This window comes from Anabrus simplex, chromosome 1 (genome assembly GCF_040414725.1).
Source record: "Anabrus simplex isolate iqAnaSimp1 chromosome 1, ASM4041472v1, whole genome shotgun sequence".
Classification (NCBI taxonomy): domain Eukaryota; kingdom Metazoa; phylum Arthropoda; class Insecta; order Orthoptera; family Tettigoniidae; genus Anabrus; species Anabrus simplex.
The window spans coordinates 664,674,841-664,692,347 of NC_090265.1; positions in this window are offsets into that span (position 1 = coordinate 664,674,841).

Sequence of the window (17,507 nt, forward strand, 5' to 3'; positions counted from 1 at the left end):
CGGAATTGATTTTCGAAATTTTATTAACTTTAATAGATATTTGCCGATCGTTGTCAACTGCAACAGATCTTGGGAATAATAATTTTTTCCTCTAAAATCAGGCTACACACATTCGAATCTTAGTGTAACTAAATCATATGCTCAGTTTCATGCTTATAGTTCCGGAACTAAAGATCTAATCCGAATAGATGAGGTATCACTTGATTTGAAATGTGGAACATGAGAGAGCAAATACTGGATTCGGCACCTTCAAATACCACTGGACTGAGCCAGGATCGAACCCGCCAAGTAAGAGTCAGAAGGACAGCGCTCAACTGTCTGAGCTATTCAGCCCGGCAATATATAAATATGTACTTCCATTTGCATAAATGCCCTCCTTTGGCTTTTGTATTTAAATATATATATAGTTCTCAGGAGGGCATAGTTTTATTTACGGATTGTGTATGTTAAAGTATTCAAATTACGTGTTTTCAATGTTGAAATTAACAGCGTTTCGCCCCAGGATGGTTAAGAGCTCATAACCTGGATTGCCATATATTTCCAAGACGCTGACCGCTTCTGCACTGTTGGGAAATTAAACTGTGGTTCCTTTTTCGAACTTACTTTCTAAACAACTGGACACCCATAATTAAACGTTCGACCTTGCAGCCCTCGCTCAGTTCAGAACGAAAATCCCAGGACTGGCCGCAAATCGAAACCTGAGCTTCGCGGTAAGAGGTAGGTACGCTATCCCTATGCACCGGCCCTGGCAGATATTTGATCGCAGTCGACGTCGTAAGAATCATTTAAAAGCACGGTATCCATCATACTCTTTGATTTATGTTTACCAAACCGAAGTAAAACAATATTCGTTGGATGATTCTGTAGCTTATAGCAAGTGCAGATCTCAGCGCCTTGTTACGCGGTAGCAGGCAACCAAATTCGCAATGCGGTTAGGCAGGTCAGCTATAGCGAAGGGGTACCGCTTAAACGTTAGTGTTTCCCGTGACAGCAGGAACACTTCATCCTATTACATTTAAATCTCTTTAATAGATTCATGGTGCTTAACTGGGTCGTTAAGACATCTGAGTCAGAGGGAACTAGTCTTACGTTTTAGTGTTTCACATTCAAGGATTCTGCATACAGAGCTATTCTCATTGAAAGGCGGAAAATACTGTACGCTCAGTGTGTGAGGTATGGAAATGAATTTCCGGTGGGAGGAGGTCACAGTACGAATGGACACGTTATAATTCTGACAGAGAATGAAGCATTTTGCATTCATGGGGTGAAACTTAATAGCATAATAATAAAATGGACGCAGCAGACTTAACGCCATCTAAACTGTCGGCGTGTCAATTTTTACGTTCCATTTTACGTTACTAAATGCCAGAATGAACCAAATGCCTCTAGACGATCCGTTTCTGAGTTTTAATTCATTTTATTATATAAACACCGAATGTTTCACCAGAAATCGTTTACATGCTGACATCGTACGTCATGGATGTCGAATGTACTTTTTACAAACCTTCTAAAATCCTACTACCTCTGCGAAGATCCAACCCGCCGACGCTCTGCCACTGAAGCACAGACGGAGCAATAATAATAATAATAATAATAATAATAATAATAATAATAATAACCAATTTGAGCAAAACAGTAGATGAAGCTGAGGGTACATATTAATGATGTTATTGTTTTAACGTCCCACTAACTACTTTTACGGTTTTTTGAGACACCGAAGTGCTTGAAGTTTGTCCCGCAGGAGTTCTTTAACGTGTCAGTAAATCAGCCGACACGAGGCTGACGTATTTGAGCAACTTCAAATACCACCGGACTGAGCCAGGTTCGAACCTGCCAACATGGGCTCAGCAGGCCAGCGCTCTATCGCCTGAGCTACCGAGTACGGCGAGGATATTATTATTATTATTATTATTATTAGTATTATTATTATTGTTATTATTATTGTTATTATTATTATTATTATTATTATTATTATTATTATTATTATTATTATTATTATTATTATTATTATTATCGCCAGAAAACACAAAATCGTTATTCATTTTTGTTAGACGTTTGTTTTATTATAGATATTCTAATACTTCACTGCTGTAGTATGGACTTTACTCACAATGACTGTGAACACTTCATATATTGATGAGCGAGAGAAGAATATTTGACATTGATTCTTCTGTACAAGAGTCCCCCTTAGTTTTTTTAACCCCTTGCTTTACGTTGCATCGACACAGATAGGTTTAGGTCTTATGGCCGCTAGGAGTGGGAAGGAAGCGGCTGTGGCCTTAATTAAGGTACAACCCCAGCATTCGCCTGATGTGGAGATTGGAAACCATGGAAAAGCACCTTCAGGACTGCTGACAGTAGTGTTCGAACCCACTATCTCCCAAATACAAGCTCACAGCTGCGCGACCATAACCGTTTGGCCAACTCGCTCTGTCCCTCAGGTTTGATGTCAGGAAATGTGCATATGGAAACCATGCTGTAGCTGCCCACTTCTCGTGCATGTTATCCCCTATCCAGGGTGTAATTCCAAACCGGGCTGAGTGGCTCAGACGGTTGAGACCCTGGCCATCTGACCTCAACGTGGCAGTTTTGATCCTGGCTGTATCCGGTGGTATTTGAAGGTGATCAAATTCGTCAGCCTCCTGTCAGTAGATTTACTGGCACGTTAAGAAACTCCTGCGGGACTAAATTCCGGCACCTCGGCGTATCCGAAAAACGTAAAAGTATTTACTGGGACTTAGAGCCAATAACAGTATTATTATTTGTAATTTCAAACTACAGTATTGTATTCATTCCCTTACTGACAGATGCCAGCTCACTCTGACTTAAATTTTTATTGTTGGTCTTTACATTCATGAGCAATCATTTATTTGAATGCACCACAACGACCAAGAAATGACAGGTTTTTCCACAGTTTATTCGAAATAGGTTACTGTTCACAAAACGTTACGAGTTCATTTTATATAATTAAATATGTAATATTACGAAGTGTTGCCCGATAAATGCAATTACACGATTAAAACTCCCATCTTACCGTAATTCTTTTTATCATTTCTGAATAAAGCATGAGGAGAGGTCAGGGAAGTTTTTGAAGTGACGGGTGTGTGTGTATTGATTTGGAATGGCTTCCGAAAGTCTGTAATCCAGTTAGTATGCTCTTCTTGGTTGTGTGATTTTCTAAAGGTCGCCTGTCTGTCTGCTTTGGTAGACAACAAAGAGATTTTTAATTTATTCATATATTGTCGGGCCGAGTAGCTCAGACAGTTGAGCGCTATCCTTCTGACTTCAACTTCGCAGGTTCGATCCTGGCTCAGTCCGTTGGTACTTGTAGGTGCTCAAATATTATACCATCTCGACCCCCGTGTATTTAACTGAGGCACTCGGAGGGTCATATTTGCTCTCATAGTCCACATTTCCTCAACTATTCGGATTAGATCTTTAGTTCCGGAGCTGTAAGCCTGAGACGGGGCATATGATTTTGTTACACTCAATTTTTATAGCCGTTATCACGTCGAAAAGGATTATGCCATATGAATTTAGCCATACCTTTAACAATCCGATGTATCAACTTCTTCTTCTCATTACACATTCTTTTTTCTCGTTAATTGTTTTTATATTCCCATACAGAATCCTTTTTCTGCTGCTTCCAGCCTATTTGTTGTTGTACACGCCAGATTACATATTAAGCTTCCATTCAGTAATGCGCTCCAAATCTGCGGCCATCATCTCTTCTTTGTTACCACCCTTTTGTTGGTTAGGAGCGACTTCCTTTTCGAAGTGCTCGTTTTTCAAGTATTATTAGAGAACGTTCTTTCTAAGTAACAAAAGTCACTTATTTCCTCTAGCTGATTTTTCTCAATCATTATCTGAGAACACTTCCTGTTGTTACGTTGACTCTCTGGTATTCATTTGAAGGTTGTAATTGTCCAGAGACTCCTTAAGCATCCTATTCTTCATCCTGGCCTTTTAGCCAATTTGTTGGGGCCGGCACTTGATGTAGACTTGGCCCATTTTATGACCGGATGCCCTTCCAGGCGGCAACGCTGTGTGGAGGGATGTATTACCTATTGCGTGTTTGTATGGTAGTTGACAGTTAAGACAAACAAGAACGCCCAGTCCCCGAGCAAAATGAATTAACCATACACAGTTCACTATGCGTGGAAGGCGTCTGGATACGTGTCACAGAACACGCCACTTCCGTTCTGTAATTTATTGGACATCAGTTCTTAACAAATGCAAAACTTTTGAGTCACTGCTACGATGTAGAATCTGTACATGGCATGTGAAAGTTCAAGATATGTGAGCATTTACATGTCTCATATTTCACAAAGTACTGTGTGTTTCGCACGTTTTGACTACAGATATTACAGACGCGCGCCCTACTCTCAAAAGCCTTGTCTGAGGGGTTGCGGGTGATTGTGACATGCTTTCTTCTTCCTCACCCAGTTACATAGAACTCTTGCTTGCTCACCTCAGAAGGTTTTGTGAGGATATTCGTCATCAGGTTCGAAAGCTTATCTTCCAAGCTGGGACAACCTGAAAAGAGGAGTGAATTTCACTTAGCTGCTGATAATGTGCATTCTCTGATACAAGATTAAATGTATCTTTTTTATATACGGCTGTACATCCTCGCTGAAGTCCGGCTCCATGGTTAAATGGTTAGCGTGTATGCCTTTCGACACAGAGGTCCCGGATTCGATTCCCGGCAGGGTCGGGCACTTTAACCATCATTGTTTAATTTCGTGGCACGAGGGATCATAATTGCATCCTCATCACGACGCGCAAGTCGCCTACGGGAGTCAAAGCAAAAGACCTACACCTGGCGAGCTGAACATGCCCTCGGACACTCCCGGCACTAAAAGCCATACTGCACATTCTAGCTGAAAAGCAGTATTAAACTGTAGAATATCTCACCTACTGAATATGTATCTTAAATTGGAAAAAGATTGGAAATATAGTGACAATTCCTTTCGAGTCCTTTGTTCACCAAATCACACAGGCCCTTACTTGTCAATTTCCTGACTCAAAAACCAGGTGGAATCTTGTATAGAAGTTCCATCGTTAAACTTTTTAATCTCGTACCATGCTCTGATTCTTTCTTATTTAAATATTTCCTGTCTTTTTAACTCATTGCAGTCTATCTCTTTTGTTTAACTACGATGTTCTAGTTGGTCCAGTCAAGTGTAGAAGGAGAATTACGGTCATTTGGAGTAAGATTAAAAAGGGTAAGTCATAAATAAACCCCGGATTTTCAGGCATTAATGAAAAGTAATTTGGTTTGCAGGAAGTGTCGACCGTAGTGTAGCGAGAGTAACATAAATTCTAGGGGGTTAAATAGAACGTATCCCTCAGTATTCGGGAGATATAGGTTCGAACCCCACTGTCGGCAGCCCTGAAGATGGTTTTCCATGGTTTTTGCATTTTCACACCAGGCTAATGCTGGGGCTGTACCTTAATTAAGGCCACGGCCGCTTCCTTCCCACTCCTAACCCTTTCCTGTCCCATCGTCGCCATAAGACCTATCTGTGTCGGTGCGACGTAAAGCAAATAGCAACAACAACAAGAACGTATCCCTAATGGCAAGTTTTATAGCATAACCGTACGGAGGCTGGTGTATACTTGTATACTTGTTCTCTCTTTAGTACGTTTGCATCACACCCTATTATTGCCTAAAAGTCCGGGTTTTGGCCGTAAATGCTTATGATTTGTTTTTTTACAAAAGCAATACAAACAATTTCATATAAGTTCATTTTGAGGTCATATAAAGCAAATATGCTGTTTCCTTTTTTTTTATGTTTTTGAATGTTTGAACATGAAATTAAAATCCACAGCCTGTTTCCAGTCATTTGACCGGGTGAGGAATAGAATGAATGATGCCCCCATCTAGCGGCGAGGACAGGAATTGTGCCGGCTGCCGAAGCCTGTCTCACTCCTCTGGGGCAATGATTAATGAATGACTGATGAAATGAAATTATATTGGAGAGTTTTGCTGGAATGAAATATGACAGGGAAAACCGGTGTACCCGGAGAAAATCCTGTGTCGCCTCCGCTTTGTCCAGCACAAATCTCACATGGAGTGACCGGGATTTGAATCACGGAACCCAGCGGTAAGAGGCCGGTGCGCTGCCGTCTGAGCCACGGAGGCTCTTTTTTTTTTTAATGTTTAATATCTATAAGTTCCAGTTCGCCTCCCTTTTTACCTGGTCAGTGTTGTGTTGAAAGCAGCCGAAGTGTTTTTTTATTATTTTTTTATTTAGTTTGCGAAATTACTCGACACGCGCGCACTGCTAAATGAGACTGCCCTCGTTTTGAAGGTCGGGTTACATTGTTGAGATGACGGGCGACCTGTTGACACTTGTGTGTTGAACATTTACATGCATATTTTTTGTTATGAGATTTCACTTATATTTCTCATTTGTAAAGTTTGCATGTGTAAGTATCGTATAGCAAGTGTTATAGTAATGGACATATAATCAAGCATTGGCGTATTAATTTAAGTCATTTAAGTTAAAATACACACTTAAGTGTAGCACTTATCTTTAATGCCCATTTAAAAAATAATTCTTGTGATAGGGGTAGTGCCTATTTAAAGATTTGTATACCTTCTTGCCTGCCTATTTTGCAGTTTGTTAGTGCCTAATGTCTGGTGTCTAGTCATAAAGTAAATTTCCCTCATCTTTTGTTGGTAACTAGGTAAAGGCAGATCAAGTTATAGAGGACTGCCTTATTTCGATATAACTCGTTTATTTTGCGACGTAATTACCAAGGTTATTCAAGCATTTGTCATAGCGTAATAATTATGAGTGTCTCCTTTCTTCGACGATAGAGAATGATGTCCTGTTCGTGGTTCAGTGTTATACGCCTGTCTACCATTTTGTCAGTGACATTAAGGAATGCGTTTAGCCTTGATGGTCAGTCCCTCGTCTCTTTGTTTTTAACAGTCATTCGACCCTCTGTAAATTCACGGCACCATTTCTGCGCTTGCTGAACAGTCGTTGCTTTCTCCTGTATACAGGCATAGTGCTCCTATGAATGTTGACAGTTTCCGTGTCGGTATCCGCAGAAAAATGATCGCTCTACAGGCCTCCTGTCATGACCACTAATTTAGTTAGCGCAATTTTGCAACTGTCACTATGCCAAGTTTCTGGTTTATCCACGTGTGCACCCTATTCATGTGACTACAAACAATCAAGTGCGTAAGCTAAAGCGAGCTCCTTTCCTTTGTTAGGCCTACTAAGCAATGACGTAGAGCAGGGCCTCTTAGAGTGCATGCACCGGTCCGTTGCGCAGCGCAAGGCGCAAAAGACGACTTCCCAAGTTGATCAGAGTGCAAATCCCCACTCCTCGACTTTGAGCAATAGCGCTGTCTCTCTCTTTCCCTACGCCTGTCTCGCTCGCTACACCTGCCTCCCCCTTCCTCACTTGCTCCGCAGCGCTACACATCCGAGCCGAATTGAGCCGAGCTTAGCCGGGTCGCCCCGAGACAAAACGCTGGTCCGAGCCCAGCCAAGTTGGACCGATGCACGGTGCTCAGAACCTCTGCGCCTCTGTTTGTACGCGTGAGATTTTGGGCCTTTGAAAGGCCCTGACGTCGAGAAACATTTTGGCTCACCCTCATACTTACTTTAAATAAGTTATGTGTTTACAAAGGGGTATATCTAAGAAAAAAGCCAGTTATGAAAGCACTCGGTAATCAGGGGCTGTGTTTTTTTTAGAACATTCTGCAGGAATATTTTGTTCTTCATTTCTACCATTCACAATTCCTACAACTGCATACCGTCGCTGTGCCTAGAAGAACCGCTATGCGATAATATTTCAGCTTAGAACTCTGACCAGAAACGTTCTGTCATCTAAGGTTCAATATTTCATGAAGTATATCAACGAATTGTCATTCTTAGTGATACTTGTGCTGCGGGTCAGTATTTCTCCCCTCCACATTGTCACATAGCGGTATTTCGAGGCGCAGCGACGATATACTCATTCCTTATGTTCAGATATGTTTGTCCACGAAGTTTCATTTCTCCTTTTTCCCATCTCCGTAGTACTAATCTTCTCTTGCTCGAAGCAGATGTTGATTTTCTCACCGATGTTATTAACTTTATAGGCAACTTCTCTTCGAACTTTCGCCAGTACATTGTCATACAAGAGAGAGTAGTTTTTTATTATCACGCTTGAAATAACTAGATATATGAGTTACTTGAAGACAAGAGATGGCCCAAGTAAACTAGACAGCAGACTGAAGTTGTCCAGTTCTTGTCTACAAAGGACTGAAAAGTGTTAATGTACATTTGTCCAATAGACTCTCTGCCAATGAACTTGTGTAGTCCTGTTGCGTTAGGAATATGACAACTAGCATTTAGGGCAGTTTGTGACAAATATTATTTTTAGTGATATAACAAGAGGTCCATTTATTTTTATTTTTACTATCATCATCTTCTCATTGGACCCTTTCTTTCAGTAACTACAAGTTTGAGAAAATCTTGTATCAAGTGAACCCCGTCCTCCTCCTCAGTCCAGAAGTAAAGTTCTTGAACTGGCCGTAAAACGAACCCAGGGCCTTGAAATAAGAGACAGGTACTCCGCTGCTGCACAGGGCTGGCTAATAGCAATAGATCAGTATTATATTTGCGTATCTATAATGCATTTCATTTTTTACCAATTCATGAGCCGTACCCTTTTGTGAATACACTCATTTTTTCTTTCGATTTATCGGAACTCCTTATCTCTCCTCTGGGTGGAGTCAAAGAATGCATTATCTGTAAAATATTCCTTTTGGTAAGAGGCTACTAGAGGAGAACTACCAACAAATCTGTATTCGCTCCCTCGTCTTCAAGCCCAAAAGCATATTCATTATTCTAGGCTTTTCCCTATAGTGAGCCAACGGCCGTAGCCGTGTTGAAACACCGGATCCCATGAGATCTCCGAAGTTAAGCAGCATTGGGCGTGGTCAAGATTTGGATGGGTTGCCACACGCTGTTGGGGGGGGGGGGGGTACGGGAATGGAGGAGCGGAAAGGAACTGGCCACCCTACCATACGTAAACTCCGGCTCAGGCACAACTCTGCGTAGGTTCGGACCTGCTTTCGGGCAGAATACACCCTTACCTTACTCTGTAGTGAAGAAAATGTATCAATGTGAATTGATTGTTATTGTTATTATTATTATTATTATTATTATTATTATTATTATTATTATTATTATTATTATTATTATTATTATTATTATTATTATTATTATTCATTCGATTTCATCGATACGGCCATCTGTGGGTCACGTTTACACCATTTACCTGTCTCTGTATCATGCAGACTGATACCCTTCTCTTCGACTCCCGCCATAGATCCTTAAATCTCTTGCTTATCCTTTCTGATTCTTCAGCCGAGATGTTCCGTGAATTGGCCAGTGGCTTTTCGGGTACATCCCTCACTCCTGCAACCTTTTCGCAAAACTTGTGCTGTCCTGTATCTGTTCCTCCCTGACACCCACTTTTGGTAGGTCTTTGTGCAAGCCCACTTTTCTTGTAGAAGGAGTATTTTGTTGGCCAACCTCTCTTGATTCATCCTTTTAATATATCCATAAAAGGTCAGTCTTATTTTCTTCATCGTCGTTGTAATTTTGTTGATGGTTTTATAGAATTCCTGGTTTGATCTCAACCGGAAAGTATGTTGGTTATTTTGCAACTTCTTTGAACCCAAGGAACTTTCTTTCTCTGTTTTCAAGGTCTGAGTCTACCACCATTCTCAATGTTTCCGCTCCAGAAAGGCACTCCGTTCTGACCAAAGTGCAGTAATCTTAATTTTGGCTTGAATGGAAATGGATTTGAACTTGTAGGTGTCATGGCATGGTCTGAAGGCCATCTACATCCTCCTTATCCGCTCTTTAATGCTTCCTTTTCATTTTCATTGGTAGTGAGAATTTCTCCCTGTTATTATTATTATTATTATTATTATTATTATTATTATTATTATTATTATTGCGAATAAACCCATTTAGGACATCACAAAGTACTTAAGAGGTGTCTGTTGACTTTTTTGTGCGTATATTGTATTCATTGTTTTGTTGTGGACGTCTCTTCCTCAACAGTTCCTCACCGAGCCAGAAGTTCCTATTGGGACGATTACCTATGTGTTAGGCCCCTTTAAACAACAATCATCATCATCATCAGAAGTTCCTGTTACATATCCAGACGTGCCAACTCCCCCGACTTAAGCGGGAGACTCCCTATTCTTAGTCCTTCCTCCCTCTCTCCTGATCGCAGAGAATTCTCTCTCGATTTTGAAAGCAGATTTAGTATTCCTGTATTTTTTTTAAATCCCAGCAGGTTTTTCCTCGTTCTGGAGAGAATTGATGTTCAGTGGGCACTGGAAAGACAGATGCAATTAGCTGGTAGTGTTCTTATATGTGACAGAACCTCTTACGTAATGCTTTTTATTTTATCATTTCCACATAGCAGTGCCGACTGTGAGACTTTTTAGCATAATTACAAGGACAAAAACTGAATTCAGGCCAAAGATTCCCGAAAAAGAATTCTGGAAAAAATTAAAACCTTAATACCTGATCAACAAGACGAATGCTTTCAGCATAAATCTATATAGTTCAGAAATGTATGCAAAGGTTGAAGGCAGTTACAATGAAGAGTCGTGTGTTCTAAAGCTCAGATACATGCAGTATTTCAGTTAATAAATATATATAACGTGTTTTTCAGTTAATAAATATATATAACGTGTTAAATATTCCTCAAAGTTCCGTCATCAATGATGAGCCGTAACATGTCGGGATATGCCGCAAAAAGAAAAATCGGCTGATATTTTAGTTTTGAAAGTTGGCATGTCTGCATATCAGTCTCTCAAGCCCATTGAAATGCACACACCAACCGACTCTACGAGCGATATTTTCACATCATTCATGATGAGGACTAGTACTGTGGATGTTAGTGGTGCTATTCCTTATGTATTATTCACCATTACGGACATTTTCTTTGACGTACTCCCTGCAAAATGTTGTGAATCCACGGAGCAGATGAAATGAAATGATATTGGAGAGTGTTGCTGGAATGAAAGATTACAGGAAAAACCGGAGTACCCGGAGAAAAACCTGTCCCGCCTCTGCTATGTCCAGCACAAATCTCACATGGAATGACCGGTATTTGAACCACGGAACCCAGCGGTGAGAGACCGACGCGCTGCCACCTGAGCCACAGACACTCAAGGTTTCCCATTATTTGACACAAAAGAATGATAAAGGAAAATCTCTTTGAGGAGGAAGGATCAAACAATGACATAAATCATACTGCTGACAGTTTTAAACTTAACATATAAAAAAGATCCAGTCAGAGGTTCCATTTAATCTGTTTCTAGCAGGTAATTTCTTAACATTACACCCCCATCGGAACAAAAACAATAAATACAGCCGGCCCACGCGCTGCGAGACACTGTCCGGGTCAACGTGGAAAATATTAGGGTGCCAGAATTCTGAAAATTAACCCGCATTTTTGTGTCGGGTCAGGTGAGAAAAGGTTAGACGGCTTTACAGGAACAGTATCGTCTCACCTGCAGAACAATATACATGGCCAATATTCCTTTCCTTAAGCGTACGTTGATCATTAATGCGATTCAATACTGAACTTTTATTCCAGTTTTACATACTGCTGAGTTAATACTTTCTGTTTAATATGGACATGAACCTGGCTCTGCTACGGGCGAACCAAGGCCATAAGAGTAAGATCACTCCATCACAGAGACAGGTTAATAAGCTAAAGAACCTTTCAAACCATGGCAGAGCCAGAGCGTTTTAGCTGCGCCTGTCAATACATCTGCCCGTGGAGCAGGAGGGGAAACCCGCAAGTCACGTGTGGCAGCGCCTGACTTGGTACACGAGTGTTCATAGTTCCACGTGTTTCTGTTAAAGCTGCCATTTCGCAATAAAGCTAGCATCTCAACGACATGTCACTAGCATGTGTCGCTAACACGGCAGAAATACCTTGCATCATTATTACGGTTCACGATTAACTGATTGATACCTTCACATGGAAAGTGCATTATTATTTTTGATGCAGAATATAATTTTAAACCTCTACACTGCAGTTACCTATGAAAGTGACAAATAATGCATTCGATTTCAGACGACATTTGCCCTTAGAATTTCGGCGTGAGCAGAGCAATCTTTCATCTCTTTCATTTGAATCTTCTGTATCTAATCGTGGTTAGGACTCAGCATATAAGGCTTCAGGACACATTGCTGTGGTTTGGTGACAGCATTTGACTTAATATGAGATCGGTCTGGACTGAAAATGGATTTACATAGGTTAGAAGCTGCTTCCATACGTTTAGTCCGATATTTCGTTTTACAATTTGCTTTACGTCGCACCGACACAAACAGGTCTTACGGCGACAATGGGACAGGAACGGCCTAAGAGTGGGAAGAAAGCGGCCGTGGCCGTAATTAAGGTACAGCCCCAGCATTTGCCTCGTGCGAAAATGGGAAACCACGGAAAACCATCTTCTGGGTTGCCGAGAGTGGGGCTCGAACCCACTATATCCCGGATGCAAGCTCACAGCTGCGCGCCCCTAACCGCACCGCCAACTCACCGGGATATTTTAAGAGTACCTTGTAGGAGAGCACTTAGCGATGGGATATCTTAATAATAATAATAATAATAATAATAATAATAATAATAATAATAATAATAATAATAATAATAAACTCAAACCGGCTGGGAACTTCGGAACAACAATGAAGTCTACAAAAATGTGGAGAAAATTTCAGAGACCATGAAAACGAGGAGGTATTATTTCCCGGATATTTGTTCAGAATGGACAAAACCAGACTAACCAGAAAGTTATTCGACAAGAAAACTTGGATTAAGAAAGTTCGTAAAGATCTAGAGAAGTCCAACATCCAAGAAGTTCAGATGTTAGACACGAAAACGTTCGGGTCATGATTCAAAATTTGGAAGGATTTCAAGTTGAAAGAACTGCAAAGACGGGAAGTGCCTGGACGGATGAACAGAAGAAATAGTATAGCGTCCATATAAAGGAGTACTAGAGAAAGAGGAAACTTAATACGAAGAAAAAATGAAATTGTAGCGTGATCCTAAGTGGTCAGTTCGCAAATTCCCACACACTGATGAGACGCGACGTTCGTGACAAAAATGCTGACTTGAGCTAGTTTTACGACCGGATGCCCTTTCTGACGCATCTCTCTGTGGAAGTTGTGCTCACCAATACATACCTTTTTCTTTGGTGGTTGGTCGTGTGGTGTATTTTATCAGTCGGAGTGTTTATGTAGCCATAGTGTTTGCTTCTCTAAAATGGTGTCTACGGAATAGAGCCAGTATCTCTACCAAGAACAGGATTCGGTTTTTTTCTCCTTGATCATTCCTATTTTGTTCTACGGCTCGAAAATCTGGACCATACTTAAATCTGACCTCATAAAATCGAAGTCTCCTAAATGCGACGTCTGCGCCAAACTGTGTGAATCTCACTTCAGGATCATAACAGGAATCAGGACACTGGAACGTCCGAAGTGCTGATTCAGGCACAATGACTTCGCGAGTCTGGGCGTATATGCCCAGTGGATTTCACGCGACTACCTGACAGGATCCTATGGAGAAACGGACCCACTCAATGGACAGTCCGGCGAGAGGCACAAAAGAAAAACCGTGTTTAGGCAAGTTATAGATGAATTGAGGAACCACACGCTTAAGCTTGATAACGCTAGAGTTACGACCGCGGACCGCAGGACATGGAAACAGCTTTTGAAAGAGATCCTTCATCCATTTGCATCCACAACAGCGTACGGGCTTATAAGTCGATCCAGACCAAACGCCAGCTTGGGTTAGTAATAATAATAATAATAATAATAATGGCTTTACGTCCCACTAACCACTTTTTACGGTTTTCGGAGACGCCGATGTGGCGGAATTTTTTCCCGCAGAAGTTCCTTTACGTGCCACTAAATCTACCGACACGAGACTGACGTATTTGAGTACTTTCAAATACCACCGGATTGAGCGAGGATCGTACCTGCCAAGTTGGGATCAGAAGGCCAGCGCCTCAACCGTCTGAACCACTCAGCCCTGCAAGTAGAGTGTAGAACGAATTAATAATCTGCCTGTATTAGAATACTACTGACCGGTCGAGTTGGCCGTGCGGATAGAGGCGCGCGGCTGTGAGCTTGCATCCGGGAGATAGTGGGTTCGAATCCCACTGTCGGCAGTCCTGAAGATGGTTTTCCGTGGTTTCCTATGTTGCCACCGGGCAAATGCTTGGGCTGTGCCTGAATTAAGGCCACGGCTGCTTCCTTCCAACTCCTAGGCCTTTCCTATCCCATCGTCGTCATAAGACTTATCTGTGACGGTGCGACGTAAAACCACTAGCAAGAAAAATAGAATAAGACATACAGGTGAGTAATTGAAATATGGACCTTGAGCGCCATGAAGTACCCGGGTGCAGACAATTTTAAAGAAAGTTTTATTTAAATTGTTCATTTGAATCATTCGTGCGTGAAGCGCTTTAGTCTTATTGTTTCCAGACCGTTACTACCTCATTACTTGTCCGTCTGGTCTGTCTACTGTCACCAGCGACGTGATTAGTGAACTTATTTTCGCTTTGTGGTAGCTCTTATCTGTATCCCAAGGTTTCCTGAACCTCTGTCACCCTAGGAGGTCCATTCCACTTAGGCATAATTCATGAAGGAAAAATACGAAGTGCCCATTGCTGTATTCCTATTCTTGTATTGTGATTTGGATAGAATTTTATCGATGAACCACAAGGATAGATGAAAACTTATAAGCTTAAAGTGAATAAAAAGAAACAAACCAAGGCGTTAATCGAAGAGGAAATGTTAAGGAATCTGAACTTCATTAGAGAGAGATACACTTCCTGAAACAGCCCAACAGGAGGCCGTGATCTTTAAGTCGTCAAGTCCATATGGTCTGACACCGTGATTAGCCGGTTCGAGTTTCGTTGGCTAAAAAACAAGTTCACCATCAGAATATTGGCCGCCAGGGTAGGAGGGGTGGTCATATACAAGTTGCAATCACTAGATTGGTGCCAAAAGCCTGGATTCAATTTCAGACCCTTTTGCAGTGTTCGTATGGAGTAAGGGCATGTGACGCTATTGATGGTGATTCGTCCTTCGGATGGAGACGTTAAGCCTTAAGCAGACCCCTTGGTACTATTCGACAGGAGTAAGCTATGGGCCGGCACCCGCTTCTACCCTCTCCCTTCCTCCTATCATATTTCACGTCATTCATTTCATCTCATTTTAACTCCTATGATGAGATTGACGTCAGGAAGGGCATCCGGTTGTAGAAGCTCGCTACAAAGATTCATCTCACTTCACACCCGACCCTGTAGAGAAACGGGACAAGGGTTGGACATACATTTACTTCCTGAACAAAAACTGAGCGCGTTTTGAATCAAACGTGCAATAGCTTCTTTTCTTTCTCTTTATAAACATTTGTCCAATAAACTTGCGTACTTCTATAATGTTCCGATCTAGAAAGCCAAGAATAACAGCCGAGAGTATTCGTCGTGTTGACCACACGACACCTCGTAATCTGCAGGCCTTCGAGCTGAGAAGCGGTCGCTCGGTATGCCAAGGCTCTTCAGGGCTGTAGCGCCATGGGATTTGGTTATAATGTTAGGAAAGTGAGATGCAGTGATTTGCCGTTTGTCGTGAATGTTATCATTTTATCATTTAAATAATAATAATAATAATAATAATAATAATAATAATAATAATAATAATAATAATAATAATCTGTCCCAATTAGGACTAAGCTAACACACTAACAGGCAGTGAAAAATCCTAACAAAAATGCATAAACCGAGAAAATGCGCTGACACATAGCGATTAGGCAGCAACAAAGAATTGTACGTGGAGAACGGTACTTTAAAATGGAATAATTTCAATTTAGTTACTAAAACGTATTTTTTTATTAATCAAATGTATAATCATAAAAATCTTAGCTACCTACGGAGCGAGTTTTCTGTGCAGTAAGGGGTACGCAGCTGTGAGCGTGCATTCGGGAGATATTGAGTTCAAACCCCACTGTCGACAGCCCTGAAGAGGGTTTTCCATGGTTTCCCATTTTCAGGCGATGCAAATGTTGGGGCAGTACGTTAACTAAGGCCACGACCGATTCCTTCCCATTCCTAGCCCTTTTCTATCCCATCGTTGCCGTAAGACCTATCTGTGTCGGTGTGACGTAAAGCAAGTTGTAAAAAAGCAAGGATTTTTAGTAAAGTAAAATAGGTCGGGCAGCTTGAAGGCCAGCTCATCAAGGGTGAGATCTCCTTGTCGATATACTAACTTTCTCCGGCACAGTCGCTTCCGGTACTGTACTGTTGCGTCCAGGATAACTCTAGTAGGCTATTAATTCAGTATAACAATATACCCTTTATAGGCATTGATCGAATAATTGCTCCCATCCTTATGAATTATTTTTCATCGCTCTGTCGATTTGGGCTGTCTTTCAGAAATCTAGAAAATTCAATGGCATTGAAATTGATAACTTACGTATACTCTATATATGAAGGAATATTAGATTGTTGAGAGATAATCCTCTAAATATTTCAAAATATGCTTTGGAAATACGTTCGCCCCCATTCTAACGATGCATGGATATTTTCATGTTTTGAGGCAAATTATGGAAAAACTGTGAAAATGTTTTAATTAGTGTATGCAGTAAGTGAGTTACCTCAACTATTCCGTCATTTCCCATTAGAAATCTCATGATTTATTGTTCAAACGGTTGGTAAATTATTTTACTACCGTTCATGCAACGAGAACTACTGTTCAATGGAGTTCACAGTATATTATGTTACCACTCCACTATACAAGAGAATAAATGTGAATACAGTGAAACTTCCCTTAACTGAGCGTGTGGCTGCCCGGTTTAGGTCACGTAGCTGTCTGCTTGAATTCGGGAGATAGTGGGTTCGAACCCCACTGTCGGCAGTCCTGAAGATGCTTTTCCGTAGTTTCCGTCTTCACACGATGCAGATGCTGGGGCTGTACCGTTATCAAGATAACGGTCGATTCCTTCCCACTCCTAGCCCTTTCCTGTACCATCGTCACCATGTCTGTGTTGGTGAACCGTAAAAGCAACAAAAACCTTACCGAGCTCGATAGCTGCAGTCGCTTAAGTGCGGCCAGTTATCCAGTATTCGGGAGATAGTGGGTTCGAGCCCTACTGTCGGAAGGACTGAAGATGGTTTTCCGTGGTTTCCGATTTTCACGCCAGGCAAATTCTGGGGCTGTATCTCAATTAATGCCATGGCTGCTTCCTTCCCACGCCTAGCTCTTTCCTCTCGTATCATCGCCATAAGACCTATCTGTATCGGTGCAACGTAAAGCACCTTGAAAAAAAAACTTCACTTAATGGACGTCCGACTCGTTGGCTGAATTGTCAGCGTACTGACCTTCGATTTAGAGGGTCCCGGGTTCGATTCCCGGCCGGGTCGGGGATTTTAACCTTTGTTTAATTCCATTGGCCCGGGG